The sequence below is a fragment of the Artemia franciscana genome, chromosome 5 (assembly GCF_032884065.1).
Source record: "Artemia franciscana chromosome 5, ASM3288406v1, whole genome shotgun sequence".
Taxonomy (NCBI): domain Eukaryota; kingdom Metazoa; phylum Arthropoda; class Branchiopoda; order Anostraca; family Artemiidae; genus Artemia; species Artemia franciscana.
In genome coordinates this window covers 35147921-35166120 of record NC_088867.1, presented here as the reverse complement: position 1 = coordinate 35166120, position 18200 = coordinate 35147921, and the positions used below count along the sequence as shown (strand labels likewise).

At 34.0% G+C, this 18200-nt stretch overlaps 1 protein-coding gene across 5 annotated transcripts in view; it reads left to right on the top strand.

The window, feature by feature from the left end:
* LOC136027327 (titin-like) overlaps positions 1–18200 on the top strand; it is a 139927-nt gene that overhangs the window by 75540 nt on the left and 46187 nt on the right. Inside the window, exon 1 of one of the 5 annotated variants that reach the window (XM_065704459.1) lies at positions 4462–4613. The exons of 3 other annotated variants lie outside the window; for them this stretch is intronic. The gene's annotated coding sequence lies outside the window, so the exon portion shown is untranslated. Of the gene's footprint in view, positions 1–4461; positions 4614–9003; positions 9110–18200 lie in introns of those variants that run through there. One more of the 5 variants, XM_065704460.1, reaches the window with a different exon arrangement.

Below are 18200 nucleotides of genomic sequence, written 5' to 3'. Positions count from 1 at the left end.
ACAGGACAAATTATAAAATATTTTACCGTCCCTCCGTACGCGCCTGGTTTGCTTATAGCCCTCGAACTTCTCCCAGTACGTTTGATTCTCCTTCCTTGCTTCTTGTGACTTCAATAGTCCTTGCTTGAAACCTTTCCGAATGTAAAGCGGCTTTGATTTATCGAACAGTTCGTGGTAAGGAGTACGGTAGTAAGGAGTTTGTAGTAAGGAGCGACACGGCTCAATAGTACTAAAACTCTAAAAAATGGAATTTTGATACCATTTTTTACATAAAAAAAAATCGTATTTCAATGCTGATTTTAAATATATAATTTTCATCAAGATTATTCTTACCTATCAAAAGTTACGAGTCTGAGAAAATTTGCCTCATGGAAAATACCCCCCAAAAGTCATACAATCTTAACGAAAACCAGATCATCCGATTCAGCGTATCAGAGAACCTTATTGTAGAAGTTTCAAGCTCCTATCTACAAAAATGTGGAATTCCGCATTTTATGCCAGAAGACAAATCACGGATGCGTGTCCATTTGTTTTTTTTGTTGTTTTTCCCCCCAGGGGTGATCGTATCGACCCAGTGGTCCTAGAACGTAGCGAGAGGTCTTATTCTAACGGAAATTAAAAGTTCTAGTGCCCGTTTTAGGTGACCAAAAAATTGGAGGGCACCTAGGCCCCCTCCCACTCTCATTTTTCCCAAAAGTCACCGGATCAAAATTCTGAGATAGCCATTTTATTCATCATAGTCGAAAAACCTAATAACTGTCTTTGGAGACGACTAACTCCCCCGCAGTCCCCGTAGGAGGCGTTGCAAGTTACAAACTTTAACCTGTGTTTACATATAGTAATGGTTACTGGGAAGTGTACGGACGTTTTCAGGGGGATTTTCTTTGGTTTGGGAGGGAGAGTTGAAGTGGGGGGGGGGCTATGTGGGAGGATCTTTCCATGGAAAAACTTCTCATGGGGGAAGAGACTTTCAATGAAGGGGGCGCAGGATTTTTTAGCATTATTGAAAAAAAAACAATGAAAAAATTAATATGAAAAGTTTTTTTTCTACTGAAAGGGAGGAGCAGCATTAAAACTTAAAACGGACAGAAATTAATGCGCATATGAGGGGTTTACCTCCTCGTAATACCTCGCTCTTCACGCTAAAGTGTTTTTAGTAATTTCAACTATTTATTCTACGGGCTTTGTTATTCAAGGGTCATTCTTAAGGAATTGGGACAGAATTTAAGCTTTAGTGTAAAGAGCGAGGTATCGACGAGGACTGAACTCCCTCATTTAGGCAATAAAAACATACAAATATAGAAGTTCGTTACGTGAGTTAATTCGTAAATTATATATATTTTTTACTAATGAAAATGTTCGTAAAAAAATTAAAAGTTCTAGTTGCCTTTTTAAGTAATCAAAAAATTTGAAGGCAATTAGGCTTCCTCCCTCTCCTTTTTTCTCAAAATCTTCCGATTAAAACTATGAGAAAGCCATTTAGCCAAAAAAAATTAATATGCAAATTTCGTTTTAATTATTTATGGACGGAGAGCCAAGATCAAAACATGCATTAATTAAAAAACGTCCAGAAATTAAATAAGAAAAGTTTTTTTTAAATGTAAGTAAGGAGCGAATTACTCCGTATATGAAAGGGGCTTTTCCTCCTCAACGCCCCGCTCTTTACGCTTAAGTTTTTTTTACTGTTTTAAGAAGTAGAGTTAAGAGAAAGAATCAAACTTTAGCGTAAAGAGCGAGGCGTTGAGGAGGAAAAGCCTTTTTCATATACGGAGTAATTTCTGTTCGTTTTGTGTTTTAATGTCGCTCCTTACTTTCATTAAAAAAAACTTTTTATTTTATTTAATACTATGCATGAGGCGGTACATGGACATTTTTTCGGGGGCTGAATTTTTAGTTTATCCGTTTTCCATTACTAAGATGGTCCAGATATCGTTAGTTGAAGTATATATTCAGGAAATTATGTAGCTTGTGTAAAAATGCGTTTTTAATGGGCGGTCTAACATAATATGTTGAAGTGTCATATCAAATGAAATCTGTAAATGAAAGATTATTTTTAATGCGCGAAAATTCAGCATACCTTTGACTTTGGCCTTGTCTATCAATATTACAGCAAGAAGTTCATGCACAAGGTCTGGGCCCAACTGAGATAAGGGCCGCTTTACAGTCGTTATGTTAAATATGTTAAATAAGAGTATTTTTGATCCACTCAGAAGCCAATTTGACCAAATCTGCTAAACAGTACAGAAAAAAAAATCAATATTTGATTGTTTATTTTAAAGCACTTGAGTGTTGAGAATGTACAATTTATGCAGACTTTAGTATGCAGTCGGTGAATTTGGCTTCTGAAAAAAGGAATCACTTATGCTTCTTTTCTCTAAATCAACATGGGCTTTAATTCCGTAAGATGGGTATGTTAAGATATCAAAAGTACGGAGTGAATATGATTATTGATAGATGGCTCTCGTACCTATATTTTCGTGGACGGATTTATGCTGCAACTCAATGATATTTTGTTTTCTTATACAGTTCTTCTTTTTTTTCATTAAAACATTTTAAAAATAACAGACCCAAGTTACTTGAGGTATATTTTCTCTCCGAAATAAGCGATTTTGTGGACAAGTGTGCAGCTATAGCTTGCACTAAAAGGACACGGTATATATATATATATATATATATATATATATATATATATATATATATATATATATATATATATATATATTACAGTATATATAATTGTATATATTACAATTATAATTGTATATATACAATTATATATAGAGGTGGTTAGGTTAGGTATTTGATATAATGCACCCCAACCCCCTAATGTGCAAATATATAGCCCAAACTTTTGATAAAGCTAATGAAATAAAACAAAATATGATGAAAATATAATACTTTATTAGAAAAATTGTAAAATTACAACTTAAAATTCTAACCTAACCTTTTGTCTTTGAGTTTTGTCTTTGTGGCTATGAAATCAGATTTTCTCATAAAATGTACCTGCATCGTAGTTAGTTTCACGAAAGAACCTAACTTCTCTTTTTGAGTGTGTTCTGAATGCTACACAAGTGCCTAATAGACTGAAGTTACTTACGGTGTAAACCTGTTCTGAAGTGTAGTATGTGAATTACTCCTGAATCATATTTCTGACAGGCACGTACGCGGAATTTTATTATTATTATTATTTTTTTAATGTGGCCAACAGTAAAAAAAAAAAATAATAAATTTAATTGATCATTTAAATAAAATCTGCCTAGAAGCTCGGGAAAATTTATGATTTCGGAAGGGGGCAACACCAAGCCTTAGAATCAATCAAATTCGTCACCCTGGACAAACTATCACAATTAGCCCGTACAATCTGTAATATTGCTATCATGTATGTGTCTAATTTTTATTTCTTAAAATAATTTAGTTCATTGGAGGCCCGTAGCAAGATAAATAATCCGTCCGCGGGTAATCGAATTATCGTATAACCAATGTTCCTTGGTTATACCAAGGATTATTGATTAAACCAATAATCCTTATCTCAGTTAAAAGGTAGTGTAATCCATGGCTTGTTACCGTGTATGTAGATAATTTTTATTTCTTTTAATAATTTGGTTCCTTGGAGGCCCATGACAAAGTGGACAATCCACGCGCAGATGATTCAGCGTTGACAGTAGTCAGGTTTCGATTCCCAATCCATTTCAAAAACCCTTTTTCTTCGTTTTCTATACATAAATTGATTTTTTTACTATGGCCGGACGGATACTCGAAAAAACTTTTTTTTCGATTTCTAACCTAAAATAAATCCGTCTTAGTCGACGCCATAATTACTATTAAAGCCGATCGAAGAGGTTTAAAAAGCATATCTATCGATGTCGACGCTAGAATTACTAGTTATAATTACATGTCCCCTAAGCATTTTATTCTCCTCTTCATCTTACAGAATGGAGGCTAAAAGAATTTTTGAAATCATAATTTGATTCCAAATCACAGGTTCTAGTGCCCTTTCGAGGGTATGTCTGGGAAAACAAACAAAAAAATCCTGGCCATTTGTGTCATATTTAGTGCTATCGTTTGGACGACTCATACATCCTTAAAATCTCATATAAATCACAATTAACAAAGAAAAGCTGTACTTCATACACAATTGAATTTATTGTTGCAGTCTTCTCTTGAAAATTGACCTATTAGAAATGGCTAAAATACATAATTTTCTCCTTAGTTTGTCGAAAATAACAAATTTACTCCTCTTCTTTAATAAGGTGTCCTCCTTGGCATATTTTCAAATGATAACCCAGCAACACGTAGTGTCTTCGGGTTCCCCCTACTAGTTAGAATTACTAGTAATAATTCTAGTCGACCCATAGAATTACTATTAAAGCTGGACGAAGAGAAAAGCATACTTATCGATGTTGATAGCAACTCAGTTATGTTTATCGAATCTGCATCCGCCGCATCCGAGTATAATACTGGTATAGGTGTGTTAGTGAGTGCGTGTGTGAGTATGTTTGTGTATGTCTTTCATTTTTATTCCTTTAAGGCTTGGCGCATTCCTCGAGCCAAACAGCTCAGGTAGTGTTAAAATGCAACTTGCTGGATAACTTTGGTCTATTCTTTGATGAAAGGTATATCTTTGTCGCTTTTTATCCTATAGTTCGGCATGTACCAATGTATTAAATGTTAATACCAAGGTATTAATTTGGGTATTGAGGTAGATTTCATAAGTCTTTTTAAGATTGGTTCAATAGGGCGTAACTGCAGAAATAAGGCGTAGTTGTTTGCATAACTTTGAACTTCGATCCGACGCTGCTTATGTGTCATTTTTTTTATCATGGGTTTTAACTTCTACCAAACATTGTCACGTGGAGGACTTGGGGACACTATTTGGGTGAACCACAGAGGCTTTGTGGTTCCCAGATTTTCAGAAGAACTTTAATAAATACATATCTCAGGATGGGGCCTTCGAACCCATAAGGTTCCCCCAAGTCACTCTCCAGTATTCAATGTAGTTTTCTTGTAACATCCCGAATAGAACACATGTTTTTAGTGTTTGTCGAATTTACCCCCCCCCATCCCAAGAAAAGATGCCGTATACATTGGTCCCCCATCGAAAAATATTCTTTTGGTTTTAAAAAGTGCTTTCAGGTTATACCTTTCAAAATGGACGTCTATTCATAGCTTGCAGAAGATTTTTATAAACTTTGTAGATTTTTGACGATTTTGTAAAACTTTGTTGGGAATAGGAGAGGTTGTAATTTGTTTTTACAATTAGTAACAGTTGTTTAATTTAGTTGCTTGAAGATATGAAACAGTTAAAATTGCCATAATGGAAAAATTTAAAAGGCCTTAAATGTGGTTTTATTTTTGGATGACAGAAGATTCCCTCATTCCCTAAGTAAAAAAAAAAAAACCTCAAAAAATGTAAGTTCTATAGTGAGGTGTCTAAAGGTAATTAAACAATAATAAGATACAACGGGTAATGTTATTGGTTTCTGATCTGCATTAAGGGTAAGTGAATTTAGGAAATATGTAAACATACAATTGCAAATGTTAGATTTTTAGGGGATGAGTAAAGTAGTAAAAGCAGCCCAATTATGATAAGATATATACAAATTTTGAGAAGAAACTTGGCTATTATTACAAGAACATCTCTTATCTTAAAAATGTTTACAGGTACATACACGGAGTTTTGAGCCCTCGCATCCGTACCCAGAGCCTCTATGTCTTTCATACACTTCATCTATTATTACGGTTGCTTTAATATTTCACCCTCTTCCCCCCCATCCCACTTTTTTTCAGATTCATATATTGGTAACATAAAACTAATAATGCTATTAGCCTAAAATAAACATAATTGGTTAACCAAATGTTAGAATGTTGATTTTAACCCCGAAGACCAAATTGTTCCATCGCCATTGACTGTGGCGGATTGAGTAAGCAATTGAACGACAAACCTATGAACAGTGACATTTGATCTCATCATTTTTTTTTAGTATTTGATTTTTTTTTTTATCGAATCGATTGTTTCTTTTTTTGTGAGCGATTAAAATATTTTTCTGTTATTCAATTTTTTAGTTAGAGAGCTACCATCTCTAAAAAATTGCTTTTTTTCAAAATATTTTTTTAAGATGACTCGTCCGCTATCTTTTGTCAAAACCTAGTATCTGCATTTTTTCAAGTTTTTGTGAAAATCTCAAAACATTGATTTATTTTATTTTTTGGAATGGGACAGAGAGATAATATGACGGAGTTTCGTCAATATGTATCTAAAGTCTGTTTTCTTTCTGTCATTACCACTATTTTCAGCTGGACATAGATACTAGGTTTTGTAATTCGAGTTATAGTTTTGTTCTATTTTTTTGTTCTGTTGAAGTTTAGAAACCCGAGTTGATCCCTGCAAATGCTAGGTTGTATATTAGAAAGCAGATCAGATACAAAAATTCTGACTGCACAAGTAGATTTGCTGTGTCGAGATTAGGAGAAGTCAATTCTTAACTCAAAAGTGCATTTTTGTGCAGATGCCAAGTTTTGGTTGACAAGAGCTGTCTTAGGGTTAGGATCCCACAGTAGCTGAAAAAGCTCTTCTACCTCTCTTAAAATTCTTTATATTATCAGTATAGAAAAAAGAAGAAAAAAAATGATATCCTGTTTTATCTATGAAGGTACTTCAGCCAAAATTCTACCAGCTAAGTTTCAATTCTTAATTAAAGAAATAAATAATTGAAAACGGTAAAAAAGCACTTAATTATTGTCATGATTGTTAACTTTTCTGTCATAAAAATATGCATACGATTGGCACTTATATTTAATGTGTTATTGTGTCAAAAAATGTACTGTACTTTCACTTGTTCTGTATCGCAGCTTGTTTCTATGCGCTGTGCGTGATTCACCACACGCTCCAAGAGTCAAGCACCATTCGATGTAGCCTTACCCCTAGATCTGTAAGATTCTCTGGCTGTTGGAAAATTTTCTAATTAATGAATAGAAATAATACAGTTTTCTCTATGTAATGGCTCTAATTAGTCATTCACATCTGGAATGGATTATATATGTAACAAAGCTCAATCTGGATATTTGGATTAATAAAAGCCAAACGAAGGGACTATAAAATCTCATGAAATAATATTTCTATCCTTAATCCGCTCACAACTTATTTATGAGCATATTAGTTGAAAAGAAAGAGTTGTTTCATGCAAGTTTTTGAAAATAATCCCTTAAATGGTCTTTTATGTAATTTTCTTTTTGTAAAACAAACATTCCTTGGATTAAAAGTAGATTTAGGGTGAATACATTAAATTCTCATATTATGTATGGTAATTCCTGTTACTATATATGCATATCCGTCCGATGTTTCTACAGTGAGTAAGGTTATCATATGATGGTTTCCAGGGGCCTTAAGGATGCCCCCCCCCCAGGAATGTCGTTATGAAATATTAAAGTTTATGTGCAGAATAACCTTCCTACGCGCAGATACACACTTATCCCCTAATAGTTCCGGGTTGCTCCATTACGACATTCTGTGGTAAGACGTCAGATTTTTTTTTATGTATAAAAATGCTCGGTACTCCCGTACAATCCAGAACACAAACGAGAAGTGAAGTTGGGTTAATCATAATGAAATATACCAAAATATGATTAAAATACAAATACTTTAGTTTCTATACTAATATAATGTGGCTATATATTTGCACATTTGGATGGGGGGGGGGTTGCTAAAGTAACCTAGCCTAACATAACATAACCTAACAAAAATATCAACTCTTAATATTCAAATAAAAAATAACTACAATGTAGTTTATTTCAGAGACCCTAAGCTAAATGTTTCCGTATACGGACAGCTATAAACCTGTTTTTCGCTGATTCAACTAAGCAAACTTCTCGAGTGGCGTTTGGATTGTACAGGAGTACCAAATACTCTTTTAATTTTCGACTGTTTGACCCCCAATTTGCTGAATAATTCCAAAGGGTCCAAGGGAGTCTTTAAAATTTTTCGTTATTCCTCCCTATGCAAGTGTTGTTCTTGTCTTATAACCATTTGCAACATTATCAGAGATGACTGGTTTACCGTTTTGCAATACTATGTTTTCCTGGTCTTTTTTGTACCTATTTAAGGAAGTTACGTCGCTATGTTCAAGTTTTTTCCTTATTCCCATTTCATCAAAATTTCATTCAGAGGTTTAGCTTGTTTTTCAAATTTTTTTTCTTTTTTTAGTGGAATTTGTGTTCAGAGTGGCATATAATTTGTGTTTTATTTCGTTTTGAATTATAGCCAATGTTCAGTCCATTTTCATTTAGTTTATTACGTGAGTATTATTAAAAAATTCTATATACTTATGTATTATAGCGACCCCACTCAAGCTCTTGATCTGAGTAGAACCGGTTTGTCAGCGTGCAATCGGTTATAATTAGTTTAGTCTTAGTGAGGAAAATTATGATATAGGTTTATTATAATTAAGTTTTTAATATATAGGTTACGTTTAGGTGGCCTGATTTCCATAATTCTTTGGTGTAGTTTCCATAATTTTGTTAATTAATCATTTTGGCATAATTCATTATGATTAACGTAACGTCACTTTTTGAGTGGGGTCGGTATAATATATAGGTACAAAATCTATTATAATTCAGGTACATACACAGGAGGGGGGGCTTGGGATATGACCTATGAAATCCAAAAAAAATTCAGAGTTTCTAGGAAATTCTTATTCAAATCACCATTATTTTTATTATTTGGCCCCCTCCCCTGAGAAAATCTATGCGTACGTGCCTGTGATAAAGGGATTAAAGGCACTCTTTAAGAAAGAAAAAAAGTTTCTGATGACAAATTTTGGTAGTCATTTCTCCATGCCTGTTTAATGTACGAATAGCACATTTTGCTCCTTATTTCCGTTTCCTAAATTTAATTACTTTCTTTTTCATACTTTGTTTTCGCTTAAGTATTTCTGTTCCTAGTAACACTGAATTATCCAGTTTATGACCTTTCGGTTCTGCATTGCGGAACTAGAGCGTCTGCGCTGAATTCCCAGTCTAGTCACTTCTTTTCGTATAAACATTCTCTCAGCTTGGGGCATTATTTAAAAGGCGGCAATATTTTTTGCTGGTTTGGATATACTTTCCTACTCAGGTTAATTTGTTTTCTTTTTATTTTATTTAAAATGACACGTATAGATTCTGTAGGGCAAGATACTAACTTCCTGGCAATCATACTTTTAGAGAAAGTTTTGCGCCCTAGAAGTTGTATTCAAAGAATTTTGACCAATTTCTAAGTAATTGCTTAGATTTTACCACCTTTCTTATTTATATTTAGAACGAAATTAGAATATTAATGAATGGTTGTTTTTTAATAAGACAGTGGAAAAAAAAATAAGACAGTAAAAAAATAAAAAATAAAGACAGTTTAAATACAAAAGTTTAAAAATAAAAGACAGTAAAAAATAAAAGACAGTTTAAAAATAAAGACAGTAAAAAAAAAAAAAGACAGTAGCCTAAAAAAAAAAAAAATAAGACAGTGGAAAAAAAGGTCCAACAAAGCAGAAGTGTTCTTTTTTTCTATTGATAAAGATGTCTGGATGCGAAGCCACAATGTTTTGGCTTATTATCGATACAACTATTTTTCTCATTATCTTAAATTTAAAATTTATCCGTTTTTCAATATTTTCATATTATTTTTAATCATACATCATACAATTATACAAGAAGCGGCGTGAATTTGCAGTTTAAGCTGGAGAAAGAGGAGGAATTATGGAAAAATCTTTTCTGTGAAAACTCGATATTTTACGAATTTTATCCTTGGAAAACATTTATCAGTCTTTCTGCATGAGTTTTTTTTTAAACAAAATCGTCGCAGTTACGTCCTAACATCGTACCTGACACTTTCATACGTCTGAGTTAATTGCCAAAAACCATTTGCTAAGTTCTTCTCAAAGGGACGATTAGCAAAATAATGTAGGTCAGGAGGATTGAAATGTGATGAAACTAGGGCCATATCCAGGATTTTTTCTTAGGGTGGGGGTGGATTACATTTTTGGAGGGGGGGTTGGCTCTATAAAAAAAGATCAAAACGTATAAAAAATTGTTTATATCCATTTTTGTTACGGTTGTACTAGTCGGACAAGTGTTTTTTTTTTGGGGGGGGGTGAGGGGTCAACCCCTATACCCCCTTGAATATGGCCTTGGGTGGAACATAGATTTCCCTGTTAATCCCCCTTTTAAATACAGCTCAACAAAAATTGCCTTGTTATTCTGTCAGAAGTTTGAAAATTTTACATTGTGAGAAATTTGTACACACATCAATGACAGTTCCAAATTTTGGCCGATAAACTTCTAAATATTATAAAGCCATCTAACAAACAATTTAGTCAGTCAGGTATCAAAAGGTCGTATCTCTATAGTTGTAAATTGTCAGAAGAGCAAATAAAAAACCTCACAACTTGTTTATTTCCCCTCTCATAACTGTAAAACAAAAACGCTATCCATTTAAGCTGAACATGTCGCAATATGATGACAAATCAAGCCATTTAACCAAATAAGTGAATGACAAAAGTTTTTGAAAGTTGTCATGTTATATGAATGAATTTTTCAGGATTCACAGCCCAAATTAGGTCTTAATAAAACATAAGTATTTAGTCCAGTAGATTGTTTTTGCCTTTTCATCTCTCTGCGACAGATACACACTTGTCAGATAGCAGTGATGAAAACAGTCGTTATTCGCTAATTTATGAGTGGCTAAGCATTTTTATCAATGTCAGCTTAGTGCCTGGGGTAGGGTTCTTGTACACTAGTGAGCCCAGGGTTCTAGGTTGAATATAATATAAAAATATCAACTATTTTTTTTTTCAACACGGAAACATTTTGTACCACTCAATAGAGGTATAAAAGGGGGAGAGGGGACTTCGGAGTCTTGTAGTCTTAAAATCCGGATGTTTGTCGAGATTTCCCTAGAATTTCTTATCGTCCGTGTTATTTGTCCTTCTTTTAGATCCCCCCCCAAAAGAAAAAGAAAACAGCAAATTTAATATAAACAAGCGTGTTACTTGTAACCTTAGGGTTTGAATTTTCTTTAATCCTCCCGTTACCCAATTTATGGGATGTATTGATTTTGTTTTTGCATTTCAATTCAATGATTCATTGTATTTTATCGGCTAATGCCTTCTTGGAAACGAATTCGAATCTGATTAGATTCGTGTTATTTTATATTCTACTACTACTAGCAACTCATTACAGCACCAAACTGCCTGAGGCCAACACAGCTACGCACGATCCTCCTCCATTCTAATCCATTCAAGGCCTCCCTCTTTACACCCTCCCAGGATTTAAACTTCCACACTTCTAATTTCTAAGTAAATTTTGGTTTATTGTATATTGGTTCCGGATTACAGAATTCACAGGGTCAGTCTACTTTTACACTAAGAAGGAAAACTGATCTTTGATTTAATTTTTTTAAAACTAATTTTTCATCGGTTTTCCTTTCATTAGATACGGATCCCTAATTTGGCCAACAAGAAGGCACTTGATGTTTTGAAAAGAAGGCTATAAAAGGAATTTCTTATCAAAATCAATTTTACTTCATTTTTAAACACCTTTTATAAATGGCCGCAAGGAACTTTGATTAATATCACACCCATAGAAAAGAAGCACCGTGGGAATGACGGATAGATTTTTTCATAGGCCCTTGTATTTGAGGGGTCTACGACTTCCTTTTCTTATAAAAAAAGAACGAATTATCGTCAGTGATAGATTAACAAAGGTAGGCAATTGCTTAAATCAGTGAATCTCTTTTATATTAGTTCGTATTAAAAGAAAAAATGAACTTTTAGAACCTACGAGTTCAACTAGACGCAGAAAAATCAATTAGGAAAAACGAGCCGGAAAAGGTCAATTTTTGCTGGAAATACGATAATCTCTAGTGAAAGCATAGTTCCCTGCCATAGTGGCGTTATTTCGTCAAAATCCTTGGGGGGAGGGGCAATGTTGGAGCCAATTTTCCCAAATCAAGTGAAAATGACAGTAAAAACTAAAAAATAAGCCATTTGGTACCATAAAGGTACTATTTAGTACTTAATACTAGTAAAATACTGATCTGTTTCTGTTGATGCTTAAATTATGCAGGTACCTCTATCTGATTCATTAAGCCCTAACACTGTTTATTTTTAAATCTGATATGTAAACTGCACGTTGGAATCTTTTTATGAAACACGCGTTTCCTTGGAAATTATCTGAAATGTTATGAATTGTATTTGTGGTTGGTATCAAGTACATACGTAGGGGGGAGGAATGGTATTCTTTTTTCATTTTCCCCAATAATTTTTTTTATGTATAATTCACCAATTTTTCAGTTTCGAAGTTGTGTCCCCCACCTCCGAAACAAAATCCCGTCCCATGCAAGATTGGTATGGAATGTAACAGTATAAATAGAACACGAAGGAAATCTATTGGAAACTAATGGTTTACGTTTGAAAAGTATCCAGGGAGAACGAACTATTTCCCAGTTCTCTAAAATTCTAGTTAATTTCTAGCACATCATTGACAAGATAAATTCTAGTTCAAACACATTATAGTAAGTTTGAAAATACCGTTAAGAGAATCATTAGCCGTTGATTGTTCTATTGGATGTTAGCTGGAAACTTGAATATGATGTTTAAATTTTTAAATGATTTGATCAGTTGGTGGACTATAAACCCCGGATACTAAGTTGCAAAAAATTAATCTCGCAATGCACGCAAAATTTTAAGTATGAGAATTTAGAGGTGGCCTCAATAGAAATGACCCTACCCTCATTAGAGACGAAATTATATACGGCTTGGTATCCTTTTATACCTACACGTTAGATATAAAATTACCTATAGGCTATGCAAATTATAGGGGGTAGGGACGCACGCAGGAGGCCTTGTCCCCCTAAAATCTTAAATATTGCCTATTTCTGGGCACTTTATTCTAGCTATCAAATATTTTTGTTGTGATTTACCCCTTAATCCCAAAAATGCTGCGTACGTGCCTGATAGGGGAAAGATTAGTATCGCCAAAAATCCCTGTATATATTGTTGTGACTTTTGCACATAATAAACAGCGAATGCTTGTACACAGTCTCTCATTCCTCCTGGACAAATAGAAAAATTATGCCTTAAAAATTCACTTTTTTATAAATAAATTATTTTTATTTTGTAAAAAAAAAAAGCATTTGTAAACGAATATTCGAAGAAAGACGAAGACTAGAAATTTAATATTTTTACATTTACAACTATCAGACCTATATGTACCTTTGCCAATTGACATTTCAGGTTTGAATATTTAGATATAGCCTATATAAAATTGCGAATTCTTAAGCCAGTATATATTTTTTAGACTCTTGCCTTATTTCTTTTAATTTTTCTATATTCTTTAGTAATTCTTGCCTTATTTCCTGTAATTTTCTTATACTTATAACTGTTTTGATGTTGAAAAAGTGTAACCCCCTCCCCAGCATGAAAGAAACCGCGCGCGCCCGTACTGGATATACTTGCTCCGCCATTGTCAGGGTTGTGTGAATTTATTGGGAAGAATTAGCCTTTTATCAGTATGATGATTCAATTCTTTTTTCGTAACCATGAAAATAAGATTCGAAGTCAAGTTACTTGACTTTTCAAGTTTACTTGGTTTAGATGAATCAGACAAATTGGACTGGTTTCTTTAAACAATACTATTTGATCATCGGTTGTCATGGGGATATCCGCTACAATTAAGTTTATATGTCTGGGGAATAATTTTTTATGAGTTTTTCAGCAAAGGTATTGATCCATCCAATGTTTCCCTTTCGTGTAGTTTACAATCCCTCTATGAGAAAGTTCCACGCCAAAATGTCTCGTTTAAGGTGAAATGAAGGGTTCAAACAAGGAATGAAGTGGTATAATATTTTGTGCTATGATCGCTTGGAAGGTTGAAGCCTTAGGGGGGGAATAGGGGTTAAACAGGCATATAAACGTGTGTTCTTAGATGAGTAAAATCGTCTACACAGCAAGAAACCGCTAGTTTTTGCGAAAATTATAGGAAGTAAAATTCATCAGATTTTGGGGACCCGGGCTCACATACCCCTCTCCCCGATCCCCTACATTTATGCTTGGATTATAAGTTGTACTTTTGGAAATACTAGTGTTTCCAAGAACTTATTAGCGATATTTTATTTTGCAAAAAAGAAGAAAAAATAATATTCGTTAGCGAATATTTGAAGAACACCTAAAAGGCATAAAGCAAATAAACTCACTTGTTTTACAGTTATTGGTCATTAGTAAGACTCATAAAAGAGTTTCCATGGAGGAAGGAGATCTTTCTCTGGAACATCTTCCGGAAAAATAAGAGAAAGGAATTGTCCTAGCGAAGGGCCAAACTTGACACGAACTCCACTTTTTACCTTATTTCTTGGAAATATGTCTTTTTTATACACATTCTCCTATTTGTTTCTATTGTTGGTGATGAAGCCTGGGTGTCTCCCTAATAACATGTCTGCTTGTTAGGAACGTTGTATACGCTATTTTTATCATATAAAATAAAAAAGGAGGATTTCTAGATTGGTTACTCTCATGGAATATTTACATTTGTCCTGCTAACAAGATCGGAGACGCTTATCCTCAGTATTCCAGACTAAGGAGGAGATGCTAAACGACAACGAATTGTTTTATTTACAAATATTTGATCCGCTTCTCTTTTTTTTTATTATAATGCCTAACTCTGAAAAATGTATTTATACTTTGGTCATTGACGGCGAAGTCCTACTTACCCGCCATTGAGAATGCAATAATTGGTAATTTACCAAATAAATTGCTGGTGTCTTGTTGTGGGTTTTTGTCAGTAGGCTGGTAATACCTTCCTGTGTAACCACAAACCTATTCCTCTGTGAATTGATTTTCACAAGTACAATTGAGGTGGTACCAACTTCAAAGTTTACTTCCGGCTTGCTTGATACATGGCCTAATTGCTCGCTCTGTCTGCTATAAGGAGACTTATCATTGCTCAGGTCTTCACATATATGTCAATGCCTCAGTTGAAGTCATCATCAAATCAGTTAAAATGATTTTCCATCTTGATGAAAACTCTTTTCGGACATTTTCTTTTTCAAAACGAGATCCAACGACTTTTTCAAACGACAACCGTCTTGAATCCACGTAAAATTGAAAAGATTTTCAAGGCTCTCCGTCACTGACTATATCAACAAAAATTTCGCAAAGAGGTCCTCGGGGCCCAGGCTTTTTTTCCAAAATCAAAATTTCCTGTATTTCTGAGTAGACTACTTCTTATTCATGTAAATTAAATTGCCCCCCCCCCCGTTAAAAATTCATATGTTTGTGTTTGCATCTTCTTTGTTTGTTTTGTTGTTGCTGCATGTTTTGCACTTCGTCAATAAACTATGAAAGTCGACTGTCCTGAAGTAGTTCCTACGATACCTATATTCTGGCAATGGTTCAGCTCATTGACCGTATTCGTTTCAATCTGTGTTTAAAGCTGGAGGATCTCATAAACTGAAGGGTTGTTAAAAGGTGAAAAAAAACTGAATATAAACTGAATAAAAATTGTAATAACGTTGCCACGATAAGGGCCGCTTGAGCATTATTTTCCCATTGCAAGATTATGACGTGTTTTTTTTGCTATTGTATGGTTGTCTGCCGAATTACGTTTTATTCGCTTTGTATTTTCATAGAATGAAAATAGGTGAAAATTTTTCCTTTTTTAAGCAAGTTTAGATTATTTTTAACAATTTACAGCTTTAGACTGGCTCAAAAATCACATATTTTAAAGAGGAAACTTTACACAAAACATGTAAAATTTCCCACTCTACTAAAAAAAAAAAAAAAAAAAAAAAAAAAAAAAAAAAAAAAAAAAAGGGTATCGTGTCTAACTGTAGTTAAAATAATAACAGTGGTAGCATCTGTGTCTCTCATATGCTAACCCATCCGTCAAGATTTTCGTTAACCAACGATATATACATATCCGTAAAATGTCTACATGAGTTAAAAGGTTTTCATCTGAGCATCTGCTGGCATGGAAACTTTTTTGTGTCGAAGTTTAAAAGTTTTGGGAACATTTGGAGAACATCTGCGCTAAATTGCAGATGTCAAAAGACCCTCTAAACCTCCCCCAAAAGCTGGTGAAAGCTGGATGACATTCCGTCTGTGCATTGTCGGCCACGTCTTCTAGTGATGAATCTAAATGTCTGTTACATTGTTTCATGATCTTCTCTTGGAATTATGGGAAACTTCTCTGAATATTTATTTATTCTTTAAAGCAGTTAGCCCAAGGCAGGTCACAGGGGTGGATCTAGAGCAAAATCTGGGGGTGGCCCAGTGTGACAAAGGTGCCAATAATTGACGAAATTGACAATTTTTTCTTGAAAAGAGTGAATAAACAGGGAAAGAGGGTGCCAGAAAATCTTGGGGGGAGAGTTCCACCTCCCTGGATCCGCCAGTGGCAGTCCAAAACTGCACGTGGGAAAAATCAAATTACTTAATGGAGGATTAAAAACCTGCTATTTTTGTCATACTTTGTAATTTATGATTTGTGAGACCGCACTGTATTTCAATAATTTAAAATTTAAACATTTTTTTTCATGACGGGAATTTTTTTTATTGTAGACAGTGCAATAACAAATTAAAACAAACTCTTTAACATTGAGAAATTTTGGAGGTTTCGAGAGCATCTCTGCGACGGTATAAAAATAATTAAAGTAAAAAACCATATATTCAAAATAGATTCTTTAAAAAGTGGAATATTTCTAGCCCCTGCTTGGGCCCTTTTTCAATGGTAGAGGAAATAACAATAAGGGTTGTAAAAAAACTGAAGAAATTCTGAATATATTAAGCGCGAAGGGAGATACATTGCACAAAAAATCTGCCACTTCATAACAAATCACTTGGAATTTGTAGACTAAACTTAATTAATAATCAGAGTCGGATTTTTTTTTGGAACCACCCCTGGACCCTTGATCACCGGTGTTAAAAACATACTGTGTTAGAAACTATAAACGTATTAATGGTAAAGATCTATAATATGTTAAAAATGTTAGAAACAGCTATTAAAAAATCGCCTTCATTTGAAGTAGATACTTTACAGAAGCAGAAGGATAAATATCGCCACAAAATAAAGTCCAGATAAAAAAAAAAAAAAAAAAAAAAAAAACGATTAAAGTTTGAGATGAAATATGCCGTTTTGAATTATTAATATAACCTCTAGGCTTTTTTTATTACTGTTTTTGTCAGTAGTTTTTTTAACAATTTGTTTCTCGTTAGCCTAAGATGGAAGGTGTTTGGTATTGACAATCCAAATTGAAAAATCCCCGCAATCGGATGGTGTAAATAAATCGAATTTTGCATAATACTTGAAAAGCTGAAAAGGTAGAAATTTTTTATGTTTTTTTTTGGAAATAAAGGATATTTATTTGGAATATTACAGATTTTTCTAATTCCACTTGACATTCTCTCCCTCCGCCCACAAAGATCAGACCTCGGATGTTCTTGGGCCTGTCGAGAAACTAAAACCAAATATTAAATACAAAAAATGAAAAAAAAAAATTGGCTTTATAATTTCTTGGAAAACAATGTTTCCATCTTTTAGGTAAAAAAGGATAAAGATCCTTCATAGCCATTGCTGGCGCATAGGGCGTCGAATCGACATTTCTGTTGCTTTTTTTTTACAGGGACAAGTAGCAAGTGTGTCGCCCTTGTCTTTTAGAGCAACAGAAAATATATACAGGTTGTAAGCTTTTGAGTTTTTCCTACCATCTGACAATTCGGAATCCCAAGGGTGTCAATTAGGAGGGGGCTCCCCCAAGATTTCACCCTTTCCCTAGATTTTGGAAAATAAAAAACATTGAAAAAAACTTTTTTTGGTATTGTGATTGAAAAAAAAAAATAATTTGCCACCACTGGATATTGAAAAATGCATTTTGCTCCTTTCTCTAGATTTTGTGAATTGGCGCCGCTGTTAAATTCTCAACCATCTACTGAAGTAGGATTTAGGATTTTACAATCGAAGCGAGAATCTGATTGGCGGCAATTTTTTGTGGTAAAAAAGGACACCCATATCGTCTACGAATTCGATCTGTGTTGTTTTGCCTTGGCCCTTTTTGGGCAATGTTTATCCTTAAATTTTTTCTGTGAAATCTTGCCAAATCCTACTTGAATCTGGGACGGGTCCAAGGGGTGGTTTTCAGGCACGTGTTCCTCAAGGAGATCGAAAGTTTCACAAGGTAT